Source organism: Cicer arietinum, chromosome 3, assembly GCF_000331145.2.
Source record: "Cicer arietinum cultivar CDC Frontier isolate Library 1 chromosome 3, Cicar.CDCFrontier_v2.0, whole genome shotgun sequence".
In the NCBI taxonomy this organism is placed as follows: domain Eukaryota; kingdom Viridiplantae; phylum Streptophyta; class Magnoliopsida; order Fabales; family Fabaceae; genus Cicer; species Cicer arietinum.
Window position 1 is genome coordinate 1,689,308 of NC_021162.2, and position 17,104 is coordinate 1,706,411.

A 17,104-nucleotide genomic window follows, 5' to 3' on the forward strand; every position below is an offset into this window, starting at 1 on the left:
AACCAAAACTTGAGTTTGCAGTTGAAGAAATACTTGAGCTCGTACTTGATTTAAAATTGAAGGAACCAATTGATTTGAAACTGGATATTGCAGAGCTAATGGTGATTAAAACCATGTACACAAATCTCAACATTTGACAAGAATATCAGATTAATCAAAAATAAAACCATGTGCATTTAACCAAAGTATTATAATTAACCAAAATATTCAAAAAAGTACATCTAAATCAAAAGTAATAATGCCTAATACATAAATACTATTGTGTAACTCTGTTCATAATGCTACTTTTCCTCCTCCTACGATATAAAAATATGTTATGTGTGTGATTAATGATCTACTGCACACATTAATTTGCATGAGTTCCCTTCTTCATCTTCTCGCGCGCTTTAAGTGCAAGATCTCTAATCATCCTGCAAATCTGCATCGTGTTAGTTACATTAGACGTAGACTCCTATTGTATGAAAACCTTCATGTCTATAGGTCTTGGAGGATTTTCCTCTAGAAGCGATTGCATGAAAGGATGAGAAACCCTATAAAACCAAGTTACATATCCAACTACAGTTTCCTAACTCCTGTCCACCAATAATCAACACTACAATATGATAGTGTCTTTACTCGATCTACGTGAACGGTTGTCTCAAAATGCGTCGGTGTTAGTTGACGGCTATAGTGAGAATGATTATAGGTTTTGTTAAGAAAAGACACAATATATCATATATATATATAGTGTTTCTTTATATCTTACTACTATAGTGGACCTTGTACCCTACAAGATCAATTCATTTTATTTATTTAATTAAATCATTATTTAATTTAATTTTTACTTTCTGGTTTAACCGTTCTATCATGTAACTCTATATGCTCTCACTTAATTGACAATGATATAAAATATTAAAATAATATAAATATTAAATATTATAAACAATAGTAGCATCTAGTTATGCATCATTGCTACCCAATTAATGAGAAAATCGATGAAATAATTTTAACCTTACCGTGACCACTATTTATTGTGCAGTAACTACATCTTCATTCAAATGTCTTAATTGAACCCAAGACATAAAAAAATATCATTCTTGTTAGGTCCAATAATTTGTTTCTCAATTCCCGAGTATACGTGTAATCACTAATGTACTTAATATCTTATATTGATCCATTTTGGCATGGCCACACATATTTCACATATCACTCAATTGAGAAACCCAAGACACAACTCCTATTATGCAGGAAAGATGAATCATATCTACATCACTCACATCTCTCTACATAGTTTATTGTAGACCCAATAATTATTGTTATGATTGTCTTATTACATATAATGTTTGAAGGTCTCAAAATATACAATTCTCCAAGTAGGGATCATAGTGACTTCAAGTCGTAGGAGTATTCACTATGGTCACATGAGAACCGTTAATGACACTTGCATACCTTTTATGTAGCGTTCTCATAGAGGACCAATCTAGTACAAATATTACTCCTAATATTAATACATGTGAAGACTTGATATCTCATATTGATGACATATGAGATATGATCATCAATCTACTCACATAATAATCTTTATGCATTATTGTTGTTCCATTTAATAGTAAAATTGGATTACAGATAATTTAAAAATAGTGTCATTATGTTTAATGTGGTCTCACGATTAAGTCACACTTAATGTTCCATTAAACAAACTAACTATTTTACAGACTTTATTATGCTTTAAATAAATCCACATAACAAATTAAAATGCATCATATTAATATATAAATAATAGTAAGTGTCATGATACAAATAATAACCAAGAAAAAATTGTTGGCCTCTAGGGGTATCTTTAGAAGATATGTTTGAATATCTGGGGATGGTTTGAATATATCAAAGTTGTCTAAGTACGCACTCAAGAAAGTGATGATACTTTATCCTAGATCTACATCTAATCCAGTCAGAGTACCAACATATTTCCTCCAACAGACAAGTCTGACAGTGGTCATCATAGGGAGAAAACCAATAATTTTGGACCTTCAACCGATCCAATGTGTTCTTGCATGTCTCTACTAGAGGACAAACTCAATGTGGAACGGACATATATTCACGTGGAAGGGTCTCATCATATTCAAATTGGAGAGTCCGTAGATAAATAGTAGAAAATATTGCATAATCCATGCTTGAAACAAAAAAAAAAATTAAAAATTAATTTTAAATAATATTTCAATAAAATTATCTAATATTATAAATAATATTCCAATTGAATTAACTCTTAATAACTTAGAGGAGGCATAAGTAACTAGCTAGTTATTTCGTCTTGGACTTGCTAGCATCCCCTAACAAACTTTCCAAGAAAGTGAGAGCAGCAGCACTCCATGCATACTCTTGGATGCTACCCAAGTCTATAAAGTATTGAACGCTACATAACATTGATGTACATTGCACTTTTATTGATGAATATGGTAGTGCTCATAAGGTAGAGAAGATATTATCTAATGGCGTTAAGCCGATGATATTCCCTTACCTTGTCATTATTAGCAAACGGAACTTCAGATGAATAAAAAATTAGACTTCAAGGGTGAGAATCTGACATGCGCTCATCTGGTTCTTTCAACCTTTATTAGCGCATCATCTAAGTTGAACTTAAGATTATTACGCAGCCACTCAATCCCATCATCTTTCACTATCGATGTTTGTGCCAGCAGGTGTCTAGGGATAAGCAAGTGCATAAGACATGACACATTTTCTAGAGTCATTGTTATCTCACCAATAGGAAGATGGAAGGAGCTAGTCTCCCTGTGTCACCTCTCAGCAAATGCAGACAATACATCAATGTCTGTTAACTTGTAGCTTATGTGTCCAAGATCAGCTAACCTGAAAACTTTGATTGAATTCCAAAACCAAGTCACGGTAGAAGCTGGAACATGGAGTTGACATGTCGGTGTACCATTGTTGACAAATTTTAGAGGAACACATTCTTAAAAAATAATCAATTGTTAGTTTTTTTATGATTAAATAAATAAATAATTAATCCATAATTAAATAAATTTATAATTAAAACTTACATCTACAACTCATATACGGGCCGCCACATGGTCCTCAAAATGTGGTAGCAAAGAAATATCAACGAGACCCCCAAGTTGGTAAAAGAAGACCATATAAGGATATAAGACAAACGATCTTGTTGAAAGAGTAAAAGAAGGTAGATGAGTCATTTACTTATTGAGTAACTATCATTTTGATCTATATAAATCAAGATAGGACCTTTCTAATATGATAATACTTCATAAGTATCCCCTTTCAATGGTAGATCATTTGGGCTTTAAAATATATTGTGAACGTCTTCAACGTTCAAGATTCCTTTTCGAAACACAATTTAAAAATAATATTATAAAGATATTTCGACATGAAAAATGGTAGATCGTGAGGCTTTTAAAAAAGATTGGGAATATGATTATTTTAACAACAAACATATGGACAACTAGCAACCAAAAGAAATGATATATGGTCATTACATGTCAATACATTGATGGTGATTGGAATATGCAAAGTCGCATATTACAGTATGATACTTACATATTTTTTAAATGTTATTAATTGCATATAGTTTTTTCCATTATGTTAACATTTTAAAAATTATTTTTCATGACAGGTTTGTGTATTTAGAATGTCCACACACAGCTGGAGCTCTTTCAAAGATTTTGGTAGATTGCATGATAGATTGTAATATTGATAGAAAATTATCAACCATCACTTTGGATAATTGTAGCACTAATGACGTTATTGCCGGTATGTTGTTAAACAAACTTGATTGTTCTAATCTTATGCTTGATGGTAAATTATTTCATATAAGGTGTTGTGCCCATATTTTGAATTTAATTGTTCAAGATGGTTTGAGTGTTATTGAAAATGGAATAAAGAAGGTTAGGGATAGTGTTTCATTTTGGACAACCAAACCCAAAAGAGACAAACTTTTAGGGGAGCAGCACGTCCATTAAAAGTTTCCATCACTAAGAAACTTATTCTTGATTGCAAAACTAGGTGGAGCTCTACTTGATTACAAAACTAGGTGGAGCTCTAGCAAATAAAATTTTTTTTATTTGTTTAAAAACACGAGAGCGTTTGTATACATGTTTGCTTATAACAAAAGAGTGCAAAATAGCATAAGAAATTTGTAATAGGTTGCAAGTCTGTAACCGTGTAACTGAGATATTTTCAGGTACACAATATCCCACAACAAATATATTCTCTCCATTGATTTGTGAAATAAAACTCTCTTTGAAGCAATGGCAAACTTGTTCAATTGAGGTTATTAGAAATATGACTTCCATAATGGTTGATAAATTTGAGAAATATTAGTCTATTATTCATGGTATTATGGATATTGCCATTGTTTTGGATCCAAGATTTAAATTCAGTTGTTACAGTACTTTTATCAAAATTTTATGAAAGTTTGTCTTCAATTGAAATTAACAATACCAGAATCGCTGTTTGTGTTTGTTCATCTTCACTATCTTTTTTTGTGTGTCTTCGATATGTGCTCCTCACTATATCGGTCGTCGTGTCACGATCGGTGCAACTCACTCTTTCGTATCACAATTTGTGTTCCTCACTCTGTCGCGTCACGATTTGTGCTCGCCTATGCGATTCCAACCTATTTTCATCTCTTCCTTATTCGTTCGTCAAAACGTTCATCTCCGAATTTCAATTCATCTCTCAATTTCGTTCATCATCAGAATTGTTTTATTACTTACTTTATTATGCCAGTGTTATCAAATCGATTAATATTTATCTCTATTTTCTTGTAACAATTGTTGAGTGAATTAGTGAACGGGTAGATGTTAGTGCTAATAGATGTTTGTTGCATATAAGGTGTTTGATAATATGTACTTGTTACAATTGTTGAGTGAATCATGAATGGATAAATGTTAGTATTGATAGATGTTTGTTGCATATAAGGTGTTTGATAATATGCACTTGTTACAATTGTTGAGTGAATCAGTGAATAGATAGATGTTAGTGAGTGGATAGATGTTAGTGCTGGTAGATGTTTGTTGCATATGAGGTGTTTGTTAATATGCACAAATCAAATTGTTCTATTTGTTTGATAATACGCTTGTCACAAGATGTTTTTTGATTATTGATCACCAAACATATTGACTCCCTCTGTCTCTGATTTATGACCGTAACTCTGATTTGTGCCTATTATCTTTGATCTGTGGTTGTAACTCCCTTTTTATTCGTGGTTGTGACTCTGATTTGTGACTTCCTTTTTATTTGTGATTTGTGACTTTAATGTATTTTTAAGTCATGTGTTTAAATTATTTGATACTTCACTTCAAGTTTATTATTATAACTCAATTTTTAGCTATATAATATTATTTGCATATTTGATTTTTATATATTATAATTTTATGTCAGCCACCCCAAACTTTTTAGTTGAGCTCCGCCACTGATGAGAAGAAGTCAAATTTAGAAAATGGTAATTGTACCAATTTTCTTAGCAATTATGATTTGTATGTCAATAATACCAATGACGTGCAATCAAAATCTGAGTTAGATATATACTTGGAAGAAAATGTATTGCCTAGGAGTGCCACATTTGATATTCTTAGATGGTGGAAAACAAATGGAATCAAGTATCTAATTTTCCAAAAAATTGCCAAGGATATTTTGGTCATTCCAATTTCTACAGTTGCTTCAAAATTTTCTTTTAGTACTGGTGGTAGGTTGTTGAGTACTCAACGGTCTAGACTTCATGAGGATACTTTGGAGGCACTTGTGTGCTCACAAAGTTGGATAAAACATAAAAAATAAGGTAATAATTGTTGCAATATAGTATTTATTAAATTAAATTTGTGTTTAGTTTAACTATTTTTCTTTTTTATGTTTTAGCAACTATTGATATCATTAGACTACTACAATATTTAGAATTAAAAGATAAACGTTTACAAACTTTTCAAGAATCTGATTCTGATGAAAAGATAAATAATTGTAATTTGATATTTAAGAGTTTTTTATTATTATTAATCGTGACTTTATAATTATAAATAACTAACATAATACACATATCAATTTTGTTTTAGATATCTGAGAATACCACCAAAGAACTTGCAACTTAATAAAATATTATTTTGGATGTTTATTGTAGTAACATGGGATCATTTGATTTGTTTTGGATGTTTTGAGTTAAAAAAATATTTTGATTTATAGTATTTTATGATTTGGATTTAAGATATTTGGAATTTTTTTAAATTTAATTACAACAATAGCAATTATTTATCGATCTATTTTTGTTAAAGCGCGCGTAATAGGTATAGGTGTGGGCACTTAAGTACCCAAAGAGTAAGGGTACATATATTAAAGTTGATACCTATGAGGGTACGTGCACGATTATGGGAACGGGTACTATATTACTCTACCCAAACTCTATCCATTGTCATCCATACTCCCAACCCCTAAACATGTGGTGATGATGGTCCCTGAAATGGTGTAGGTGGTGATAGTGGCAACAACGACAATGCAATCATCTTGTCCTGCACAAATTTAGTGTCAGCATATGCCTGAGAGCGGGTGCTTTCACCTCTAACTTGATGTCGTTTATCGATAGCTTTGGTTTGACGCTCTCTACGTACAGACTCATGTTGGATCTCCTTATAGTGTCGAAATCAATTAATATCATTATCACCTTCCATCTCTAAAATAAAAAAATCAATACTTTGTCACATTTCAACATTTTGACTATATCAAATTTCAAAAACATAAATTACTTTAAATTACAACAACATAAACTAATTATATCTCACTACAAATTCATTATAAATCAAAAATATTTTGTCAAACACTTAAACATACAACTACTACAATAACTTATTCAACTTTTTTTTAACATATTTCAACAACAACAACGAGTTGACATCACAATAACAACAACAACAACAAAATCTCTACCGCTCGCTAATATAAACTATAACAACAATATAAATTAATTATATCTTACTACAAACTCGTTACAAATACAAAACACTTTGTCAAACATTTTACATACATCAATTATAACAACTTAGAAAATATAAATTCAATTTTAACAACAACAACAAAACCAACATTCATCCCTAACTACTTATTGAAACAACAACAACAAAAACATAAACATATACACTAAAATCACAAATAAAAAAATAAACACTAAGGTGCATTCTTTAAAAATAAACCAACATTCATATTTTTATTCTTTATTTGATGTTATTAGAGATTTAAATATGAGTTTATTTAAAGATTTAGTTATGAATTTGATGAAATTTGCATTATATTGAGGATAATAATTAATTTTATGGTTTTTATTTAAAATTTTTGATGAATTTTTTGAATTTTTGCAAAAAAAAAAGGATAATATTGTTACATTATAAAACATAAAAGATCAAATTGTCACTTAAAATTAAAATAAAGGACCAAATCAAAAAGAAAAAAAAAAAAATAAAGGACTAAAACGTTAACTGAAATTAAGTTAAGGGACCACAGGTGCTAAAATAAAAATAAAAATAAAAAACTTAACTTCTTATGATTAAGAGTTGATGAATCAAAAAGTGTGATTTTAGTATAGATTTGAGTTAAGAAAATGAGATTGAGTTAGATTCGAGAGAAATGAAGGTTTATAGAGTTTTTTTATTTGAAAAATAGAGTGAATGGGACAAAATGACATTCTTCCCTATATTAAGGTGCTTATCAAATGTTTGATTCCGATAACTTAAGTTACCGGAGCATGATTAAGATAAATAATTGAACCAGTTACTACAAACTAGTTAATGGTATTTTGGGGGGTGTGGTAATTTCCTAAAAAGTATATTGCATACTTTGTTTTTTTTTTTTTTTATGTTCATATTGCATACTTAGGGTCCATTTAGTTTGGAGTATTAGGAGGGGAAGGGAGAAAAGATGATGTGATATTTTTAAATTTTTGTATTTGGTTCATTTTATAAAAAAGACAAAGTCAAAATCATTTAAAATATTTCTCCTTCCTTTGAATCAAACACAAAAGTAAAAGTAGTAAAATCCTTCCTCAATTTTCTTTTAAATTAAATGCATCTATATTTCCCTTCTCTCCCCTCCCCTCTTCTCTCTATGAGCCACATTATTGCAACTTTTAAAACAATATGGAAAAGAAAGAAAAAAAATCTTAAACTAGGGAACATCTTCATCTTTCATAATTTGTATCAATCTTGATTATTTAATTTTTCATTAATTATCACATGAAAACTAAGACCCAAACTATTTTGTTTTAATATAAATGCTTTATCAATAATTTGTTTAAGGTAATCTCTTAGATTTTTTTTTAATTTAAAAAAAGGCTAATATCTTAAAATCTTAGAGTTTAAAAAAATATTTAGGTTTATACTTCTCTTTCAGTATAACAAAATTGGTCTAGGGAGCTACCCTACATATGTTATTTTTGTGAGCTTTATTTGGATACAAATTGGGCTATAACCAAAATCATTAGGCTGTGGAACCAAAAAGCAAAAAACTAGCCCAATTCATCCTGTGTTGTTTTTGACAAAAGTGCTACTTAAAATAAAAATGAGATCGGATATACACATCTACAAAAACCATTTTTGTTTACTATATAGAAGTATATTTTCAAATAATTTGAGTTGTTCGAAAGTTCATATAATTCAGAAACATGAAATAAAATTAGTAGCGAGAGAGCAGAAACATAAAAGTTGTGTAGGTTGTTTAGACGTAACTTGAACAATTTAATTAGGAGAAAAAATAATATAATTATGATTTTTTTTTTTATTTTAAATATTGGATATTTGTGTGTTCGTCTGTTCGATTTTATCGATGAAAATATAAAACATATAAAAATTTATCAAATTATTAAAAAAAAATCTGTTATTTGATTGACTTTTTCTTTACGAAAATTGTTTGATTGATAATAAGGATAAATTATAAATAAAAGTATATAAATGAAAGAAATAGTTGGAATCAAAAGAAAAATTAGAAGAAAAAAATTACACTAAATACTTAGTATTAATTTATATAAAAGTATAGATAATTTGAATTTTTAATTATTTAATTAAATAAAGAAGATAAAATTATAAATATAATTGAGAATGAAAGACAAAATTAGAAGGAAAAAATGTACACTAAAAATTAGTATTTTCTTCTTAAAAAAAATTAGAAGAAAAAAGCTACACAAACTTGGACATATTATGTTTTTACTTTTTAATCCAATGGCTTTTTATTTTTATATGTAGTTATCCATTAAATTTCATAAAAGGTGATCCATTAATTTTTTAGAAAACTTGGATGAGTCACTAATCATCCATATTTATCAAAGAGAGCTTATATTTTTATTTTTACTTTTTTTGACAAAATTACCTTTATCCGAAAATTTAATGGAATTATCTTTATCCTAGTATACGATCCGCAATGTTTATGTATTTATATATATTTTAAAAAAATTATTTATGTTTATAATGGAATTATCTTTAAAAAAAATTTAATGGAATTATCTTTATCCTAGTATCTTTAAAAAAAAAATTGAAATGTGATATTTAGCATTATATATATTTATGTTTATAAATAGAATAAATTAGATGGAGCAGCAATATTTTTGTTGCTATACACTACCTTAATTATAAAGTAGTGCACATAAATGTTAACAATATTTCAGTAGCACATATATATGGCCACTTAAAATTGATGTGAAAATAAGTAAATACATTGTGGAAAAAAAATAGAAAAAGGGAGAAAGTGGAAAAAAGTTACGTCTAGAATTCATTTGCAAAGTATTTTAGAGATTATTCAGAAACGCGTGTTAACTCCAATTATTTAATAAATAAATTAAAAACAAATAGATATTATATATGCATATCGTAGGTTCAATCTTGTTTAGTATTATTAGAGGAATGTCATTCTCTAGAAGTGTTTTGTGACCATTACCTCAGAAAAATTTTATACAAGAAAAAAAACATTTATTTCATAGATTTAATGCTTGTGGTAACCTATTGAAATGAGTTCGAGATGAAACAATCAAAAATAAAGTTTTTTATTGTTATTACAAAGTCATATCATGATAAAAATAAATGAAAAATGACACTTGTATTGAGATATGAAAGATATGAAATATATAAAGAGTACAATATATCGTCGAAAATACAAATATTTATAATCCATAAAATGTGAGGCTCGCTCAAATTACGGAGTAGACTTTTTAAGCATAAATGTTTAGAAAATTAGTGTAGTATGCAGGATGTCTAAGTGGTGTAGAGAGGAAATTTGTTAGTCATATGACAAAAAAACAATAATTAAAGAAGGTATAAGAATGTGAATGCTATCAAATATATTTATAATGAATGTGAAAATATAGTAAATGTGAGAGGGGTCATAGATCATAAATACAATATCTTATTGTAAAGTTCAATGGTAGATAATTGGATCGAATTGTTACTTATTCAATGGTAGCCTTATAGTAGTCAAATTAATGCTTGTTAACAGTAAATTATATCCAACTTAGGTATATAAGTGAATTGCCTTTTACACATAAAATACAAATCACTCTGGATCAAGACACATAAGCAAAAAAGTGAGCCCAAGATAGCAGATATAAGCCCTTAATGCTCATATATAGAAGATAAAATGCCTCATTTTTTTTCTAAGTCATTCTTAATAGTATGCTAAACACACCCCCCCTCCCCCTAGTTTTTCGGAAGTTGATTTTTTCTAGTGCTATTTTATCTAGATGCTAATTTTCAATAGTGCAAAATTAACTAAATTACATTATCATAAGCCAACTTTGATAGTGTATTTAATACTTTGTGAACAAAAACGGAAACGAACATACAATTACCTAATAATACTGAGTTTCAAAGATAGAAAGGACTCATTTGTTTTTTATTTTATATTTTTTAATCATATTTATTGGTTAATAAAAAGGATAGAAAGTCTATGTCAAAAAAGAAGAAAATAGAAATTGCATTTTTTTTTGTTACTAAAAGAATGTATATATTTGCTTATTACAAAATTTTAAAGTCCCAATATTATTATACATAAATTTAATTTATTCAAAAGTGTATTGATAAATGTATTTCAGACACTAATGTTGTCATCTCATCTTATTTTGAAATTTGCACATATTTTATTATTTTTCTTTAACTAATTAAGGTATTTGATGGAAAAACACGTCGTATATTAAATGTAAAATAACATTGTTTGAGTACATGCATAACTCTAAAGCATTAATTCATAATTTTGTACTGATATATATCTTTATTTTTTTCTTCAACATTTCTCTATAGCTCTATAGTGCACCTCGTATAATTTCATATTTTGTAACTAGAACTATTTTATTAATTAATATTTATCTTTATTCTCATGAATAGTTTTTTAGATTGTTCCATAAATTACTTTATCTCTAAAATAACTATAAACTTTAATATTTTATATCTTAATTTATCATTTCATATTAAATAATATTAAATATACAATCTTCTATATAGAGAGTCTATTTTAAGTCTATCGTGTTTTTAAAAAAAGACAGCACTATTCTAAGGTATAAATTCAAAAAAAAAAAATTGTATTTTTATTTAGTAGTACAGATTTAGAAGATAAAAAAAATTACACATTTTTTAAAGTGTATTTCTAAAAAATATATAAGGGTGGAAAACAAAACTCTCCTATATAAATCTATTATATCAAATTTAAGTGGGCCTCATGGGCTCAACTGCTATACCATATTTTATTTGTTTTGTTACTAATAATATTAAAAAGAAAAATTATAACAATTAAAAATTGGATTAATCGGCTATACTAAGTTCACTCCAGGGTCCACATTTAATTTTTTTAATTCTAAAAGCAACATGTTAAAACAATTACCCTTAAATTTAATCATAAATTAATTTGACCCATAATTAAACTTTCTTTTGACCGAGATTTTTTTAATTAAACTAAATTTCAAGAAAAATCTTCATTTTCTTTGTCACCATTATTATATATATCAAGAATCTCCTATCATTTCATTCTCCACAACACTTTTATTCAATAGTGATTTTTTTTTTTATTTCGTCACATATATAACTCTTCAATTTCTTCTATAATTTTTCTATCTAAACTTTGTAACCATATTCCAATATTCATCATAATGAGGACCAAAAGAGACCTATGGAAATTGGTGAAAAGTATTTCTGGTGTGAGGACACGTAAAAAAAAGTCACCAAAACCATTTGAGGCTCACTACATTGATACATTAATTTCATGTGAAGCACCACATTTGTATAGCAAACAAGAAATGGGTCAAGTAAAAGATGTATCTACAAATTTCAACAAGGCTGTTGAAATACAAAAAAAGGCTGATGAAATACAAAAAGGAAAGAAAAAGAAGGACGAAATGCCGCCGCCGCCGCAACAAATAGTGAAGAAAAAACTAAGAAATAAATTTTTTTCTAATCTACAGAAGGGGTCAACGTCAAAGAAAGCGTCAAAGAAAACATCAACGTCAAGAAAAATGTCAATTCCGATGAGAGCATCAACACCGCCGCCTCGGCCGGTGTTGCTGCCGCCATCAAATCGCCGAGCCTATAGTTTATGATTGTGGGACCTACACTAAAGAGTAGTTATGTTTGGGGTATGATGGAGAAATTTTGATTTTTTTTTATTACATGAAAAAATTTAAATTTAATGTAACCATGCAACATACATTTTTATTTTTAACAAAAATTGTTGGTTGATTGAAGTATGTAATTACTAAAGTCTCATCATTTTTAATGTACTCATTTACTTTGTAATTTGATGAATGTGTTTGACGGTAAATGTGTTATAAATTATATCTTTTGTTGTATATTTGGTGCAACTATTGAATTAGAAATTATACTCAAAAAAATTATTTCATGATATATTTCTAATTAAAAAAAAAATACTGTTTGAGTATAATTTTCTTAGGTATACATGATTCTGAGTAGAATTTTAAATTATATAAATGATTTCTTATGTAGGTTTGACAAATAATTCACATATAAGTAATTAATTTGTGGGGGTATTAATTATACAAATTAATACTGCCACAGCTTAATACTCATTGTGTATTTTTGTAATCAGTGAGTATAGTTAAATATTAGTTATGACAGTTGGATCAGTTTTTAGTTTCTGTTAGGGAAGTTATTTAGCAATTTATTCAGTTGTATAAACTTTCTGTTTAGAATAGTGATACAATCAGATTATTCATACCAGCAACACGTGTCACGTTTCATAAAAAATTCATTTTTAGGTATTTTTAAATATAGTTTTGATTCCTATAACATACCATATATTTTATCCCCCACTAAATTTCTAGCTGGTCTATGTTTAATGATTTTTTTTATTGTGTATGAAAAAGAGTTTTTCGAAACAAAAATTACATTTCACAAATTTTAAATTCAAAATTTTCAAGGGAAGAGACCAATTAATTAAAATTATAAAGAGAATGTGATTTCTTAACGGTGTCACGAGTGAAATTTAGTTTTAGGATGAGATTTTAGTCCATTAAACTATACAAAATAATAATAACAATTTTTTTTTATATGCAATAAGCAAATGTTAGTAATTAGTTAGAGGAATAAGAATTGTTAGTAAGAGTATTAATTAATTATATTAATAAGACTATTTTATTAATTAATAATAGTATTAATAAGATATCATAAAATATATAGCTTATTTAATCATAAAAAATTATTTTCTAAAAAAATGTGTAAATTGACTAAAATAATAAAAAGTAATATGATTAAATAAACTATATTGATTAAAATACTCATAAAGAAAATACACACTCTGAGTCATCTTTAATTAAGGTTTATATTTGAATACACACACCTAGTGATGTTGCTTTCTTGTAAATGCTTGAGTCTTCTGAGCTGAAGAATCCACTTCAAAATACAATGTTGAGTTATAAGAGTTGATTAAAAAAAATCAATCACATCGATTTAAATAAAAACTAGTTGTGACTCGGTGTAGCAAAAGTGGCTAGTAGACAATGTGTATTAGTACGTAAAATAAGATATACTAATTAAGTATGATTTCTATTCATCAAAAATATAAAACAAACTAATAGTAAAGATCAAGTACAAAAGCACATAATGACCTGAAATTTTTTAGGATTATTAAACCGAATACTTTTATTGTCGATAGATAAATTTAATATCTCTTATATTAACTGAATAATCAAAATACAAAGAATAAAGTCTTCAGTGAACCCTCTCAGGTCAACCGCTATTCTATATTTCTTCGAATATGTTAGAATTCGATTTGAAACGCAGATTAGCGGAAGCCTTTGAGGGTCACTAAACACATTTTCTCTATTCACTTCAAATTTGGAAACATATTCATTAGAACTCTTCATATCTGTTAGCACACTAGGCTGATGAAAACTAAAGTTTGTAGTGAGTTTGTATATATAGTGATCAAGACTTGGCCTTTGGCTTCATCCATAAAACAACCGAAAAAGAAGAATAATATTTAATATTCTATATATTCTACATTGTACACACAAAAAAGATTTCATATTCTATATAGTATAGTCCTCTTTGAGTATAGTGATCAAGATTTGGCCTTTGTGTCTAATACTATTGTGAAAAATGTTCCTAATTTATTACATGTGATTCTCCATTAATTAATCATAGAACTACCAAAACATTTGTAAGAATATATAATATCAATTAGAGGTTAAGCATTCCTGTTTTCAATTAGAGGTTAAGCATGTATAGTTTTGTTTTGTTTGATTCTTGGAATTAAGTTGGTGGCCCGTTGACATTTTTGTCAAATAGGGAATATGAAAAAGATGCAATATAGATATGGATTTTGAAAAGTGTTTACTTTATTAGAATAGTGTTCTAGAAACTACACTATATCTTTTGGTTCAATTTAGAACCAATGATGCCTCATTTTATAAACAATTGTTAGATTTTATCTTAATTTTAACTGGAACTATCTTTTTTAATACACCCGGTCACATAATTGGATTTAGTTTTTTTTTTATAGAAAAATATTAATAAATTAATTGTTAGGTTAACTTTTTTTAAATTTAAACTTGAGACTTCCTTCTTATAATTTATTCGGTATCATTTAGTTCACCAATTAAGTTGTTGACCCGGGATAATTAGATTTAGTATTGTATAATATATATAATAAGTTGAGCAAAATCAACTGAATCGATTTAACTCAAACCATCTGAATGCGCCAATTTGATATGATGATAGGTTGTAGCGGGTCAAAGGTCACACGAGTCAACAAAGGTATATACAAGTTTGAGTTGTCAGGTGCATGTGAAAAAAGTAGACTCAATGTTACTTGAATTCAACTACTTCACTTATACCCTAGGTATAACAACTCATTTTTTGTAGGATGAGTATCTTCGTGTCACTTAGCCATCACACCAATTGTCTGATAAATAGGTTGTTTGATAAAAAATTACTCAAGTTTTGACAAAAATTATTATAATTCAATGTGTCTTTTTAGAAAATGAATTTATAAATAAAGCACACACAAGAAAATGAACCAACCAATAAAAAAATAAAAAACTCATCACCTGAACCAACCTCACTCGTTTGACCTGCAAACTCAAATTGATCGAAACCTTTCTTAGCCAATGCAAAAATTAATTGAAATTAGACTTATAAATTGTATGATCCATATTTAATGATTTGATAATTGAGTCTGAAACCACCTATACCCAATTGATGTTCAACCTTAATATATGAATTTTAAAAAAATACACCGCTAATAGATTATTGTACCTTTTATTCAGAAATACAACGCCATGGATTATTATACCTTTTTGATAAAAATGTTTATTTACAACATAATGCAAATAAAAGACAAGGATGTAAGCAAAGAAATAGATACCACTGTAAATACAAGACAAGAATTATTATACTTTTTTGTAATTATCGTTAATCAGATTTGACTTGTATATGTTGGATGAATTTCTTCAGTTTATAATATTCCTTATTTTTTTTTCTTAAAGTCACTTTTTAATCTATTATTCGTAAATTATAAGTCGACATTTTCAATCAAGATCCGCTGCTATCCTTCTACAATAACCAATCAAATCAAGTCATAAAGTCAAAATTCTTTTTGTTTAAAATTAAATACATATATTTTATCAAAACAAAAGTCAAAATCATATAATCTCAGATGAAGAGAAAAACAACTCGTACAAAAGATGTCATTTTCTTTTTGGTAAGATTTCATTAATATTAGTGAAGGACCATATTCACCTTGGTGGAATTTTGTTGTGATAGGCTTTTGAGACTAAAAAGTTAATTATTCGCTATCAAAAAAGTAATCAGATCTTAAATTCGGCAAATCAAACTAACAATAAAGTAAGGCCAATTATATATATGTATATATATATTACAACGAATGCTATAAATTGTCTATACCACAGACCAATATTAAAAGCCATTCAAAATTATAACATAACCGACAAAACCAGGTTTAAGTTAAAAATTCTCTAGCAGCTGAGACAATAAATAGATCGATGTAAATTTGATAAAATTAAAATAAATAAAAAACTAATCTATATACATATTTCTCAAAACTCAGTTCGACGAACCGAGCCCAATTAGATTGTATTCTCAATTGTAGAGACGAGAAGAATTCTTAACTTATACTTCAAAATATAGTCGCTAAAAATTCAAACTTCTAAGCATTGGTCCAAAATAGAATTTGTCAAGTAGTAACATTCACAGTACAGTTTAAGGTGAGCTCTTGACTATACAAGTTTGTAAAATTCATGTTTTTGGAAATTTTAAGGGACAAATGCAATATGATTGAAATTCAAGAAATGCAATAAATTTCAAACCAATGTAACTACTCGTGTTTTGCATTTCAATTTTAACAGATGTAATTGGTTGACATAAGAAAGGAAAATTGAAATGCAAAACTGAGAACAGGACAAAGCACAAGTAGCTGCATTGGTTTGAAAGACAAACTTTAGTTATCAAAGTTGAAGTAAAAATAAAAAGAATTTAAATAGTAAGAACCATAAAATAAAAACCAGGAATCAAATATTCCCTTTATACATCATTAGCAGCAAAATTTGTTAAAAGAGGCATTAGCATCATTAAAACATCATTAGAAAAGTTGGGACATGTAACTCAGCAGG